We start from the raw sequence: 2,500 nt of genomic DNA, 5'->3' as shown, positions 1-2,500 counted from the left end.
GGAGTGGGTAATTTGCGCGCCTGCTGCCTTCCTTGGATGTGGTAGCCGTTTCTCAGGCTCCCTCTCCGGAATCGAACCCTGATTCCCCGTTACCCGTTACAACCATGGTAGGCGCAGAACCTACCATCGACAGTTGATAAGGCAGACATTTGAAAGATGCGTCGCCGGTACGAGGACCGTGCGATCAGCCCAAAGTTATTCAGAGTCACCAAGGCAAACGGACCGGACGAGCCGACCGATTGGTTTTGATCTAATAAAAGCGTCCCTTCCATCTCTGGTCGGGACTCTGTTTGCATGTATTAGCTCTAGAATTACCACAGTTATCCAAGTAACGTGGGTACGATCTAAGGAACCATAACTGATTTAATGAGCCATTCGCGGTTTCACCTTAATGCGGCTTGTACTGAGACATGCATGGCTTAATCTTTGAGACAAGCATATGACTACTGGCAGGATCAACCAGGGAGCTGCGTCAACTAGAGCTGAGCAGCCGGCCGCCCGGGAGTGTGTCCCGGGGGCCCGCGCGAACACGCAAGCGTCCGCTCAATCATTCTGCAAACAGGAGGAGGCTGAGCTCCCCTGCACAATACACCTCGAAACCCTCTCAGGTCCCGGCGGCGCGCAGCGCCGTCCCAAGTACTTGGTCGGGTTCGAGAGAGGCGCAATCGCCCGGAGTTAGGCGAGTAGACGCTTTCGGTGCGACCACCCGTGCTCCCAACTGAGCTTGCCGCTGCCGACAGAGGCCCGGGAGCGTGCTGTCGTGGCATTGCCGGCGGGAGACAACACGCGCCACCTACGGTGACCGGCAGCTCCAACGCCAGCGCCACAGAAGGACAAAAGCCCCACTTGGGTGCCGAAGCGAACTCTCCCAGCACAGCGCACGCGCCAACACATCCGCACAGCTGCGATACAAACCACCAGCGAGAACCGCTGGGGCGACCGAGCAGCAGACGGCGTCGCGGCGCCGAGCGCCGGGCGGCGGCGCATCCTCAACGCACACAGTCCTCAATCGGACCAGCACACTGAAGATGTCCACCGCGCTTCGCACCGGGCCCGCGAGGACCTACTTTGGCCGCACGGCGCCGCGCGCAGGGTGCGCCGGCGCGCAGCTGCGACGCCTGCCGCGTCCGTCGGCCGGCGCGCCTGCCACTGGCCGCCCCCACCAGCCGGCTGTAGCGCGTGCGCCCACGCACCGCGCGGCCAGCACGCCGGGAGGCGCCCCCTCACCGGCCGGGGACGGTCCCACCCAGCCACCGCCGCGTATCGCTTCACACCCAGATGCCGTTCAGTTTCGTCGGCATGGTGGGTATCGCTGGAACAACCGGTTAGTACCTCAACCTATCGTCGCCATCACCGATTCACCCCTAGCGAGAACAACCGCACCACAACAGGTTACCATTTGTTCATTTGCGTAACTTCACCAGAAAACGCAGGCGTCCATCGCCATTTGCAACTTCAACGATTATTGCATGCCTGTGTCAGGTGTCACGCCACACTACGTCTGCCCACATACACGCAACAAAATGTGCACGCCTAGACAATACGTGGAAGGTGGCCCCCGTACGTATGCGATGTCCATTGCTCGAACGACTGTCAACCGGCCTCTGTAGCATGTCGCAGATATGGAACGCGGTGCACCATGCCATCACGGTGTGTGAGGAGAGACGACTAGGTCCGAATACATCAACAGACAGCTCATGCTGATCGCCATCCACGGCGTCCGTTCCTCCCACACGTCTCTATGGCGTACCACACTGCAATCCAGCTCTCATAGGGAGACGACACGTAGCTGCGTGCACAATATTTGCACTGTATGGTCCGCCGTTTTTGGGCGCAGTCGTTGTGCGGTCACACATGTGCCACGATGTATCATTCAGTACATAAGGACGAATGTGCAGTACAGATTGTGGTTCACGCGTACGACATCAGCGGACAGTTGACACAGGCCGCACCACAACGTAGCCTGAGTACGTCGCATGCGAAGGGCATTGAACATGCAAACTTCTCACCAACCAGCTTGCGAAGGCAGGGGGCAAGGTGGGGACGTGGGGAGGGGCGGCATGTACGTCCTGCTGCCATCCACATTACAGTGTACAGCAGGAGCATGTGGAAAGTGAGCAAGACTTGCAAGGTGTTTAACATGAAGCGATACACAGGGGTGCGGGCAGTGCGAGTAGCGAACTATATTGCGAGGGTTGCGGGTGGGCAACACTACAGTAATTGAACGAGTCGTATAACAATTACAGAGCAGGTTTAGGCGACAACGTGGGTTACGTTAAGGCGACAACATGGGTTAGGTTAAGGCACAACATGGGTTAGGTTAAGGCACAACATGGGTTAGGTTAAGGCACAACATGGGTTAGGTTAAGGCACAACATGGGTTAGGTTAAGGCACAACATGGGTTAGGTTAAGGCACAACATGGGTTAGGTTAAGGCACAACATGGGTTAGGTTAAGGCACAACATGGGTTAGGTTGAGGCACAACATGGGTTAGGTTAA

General features: G+C 57.5%; 1 non-coding gene across 1 annotated transcript in view; it reads right to left on the bottom strand.

Moving 5' to 3' along the window:
* LOC124732433 overlaps window positions 1-466 on the bottom strand; it is a 1,909-nt gene extending 1,443 nt beyond the window's left edge. The window contains exon 1 of the ribosomal RNA XR_007008699.1: window positions 1-466. This exon is cut by the window's left edge and continues 1,443 nt beyond it. This is a non-coding gene — a ribosomal RNA (small subunit ribosomal RNA).
* Window positions 467-2,500: the final 2,034 nt, after the last annotated feature.

Source organism: Schistocerca piceifrons, unplaced genomic scaffold (assembly GCF_021461385.2).
Source record: "Schistocerca piceifrons isolate TAMUIC-IGC-003096 unplaced genomic scaffold, iqSchPice1.1 HiC_scaffold_1344, whole genome shotgun sequence".
Classification (NCBI taxonomy): domain Eukaryota; kingdom Metazoa; phylum Arthropoda; class Insecta; order Orthoptera; family Acrididae; genus Schistocerca; species Schistocerca piceifrons.
Note: the sequence above shows the minus strand (reverse complement) of the source record. Positions and strands in the feature narration are given on the sequence as shown.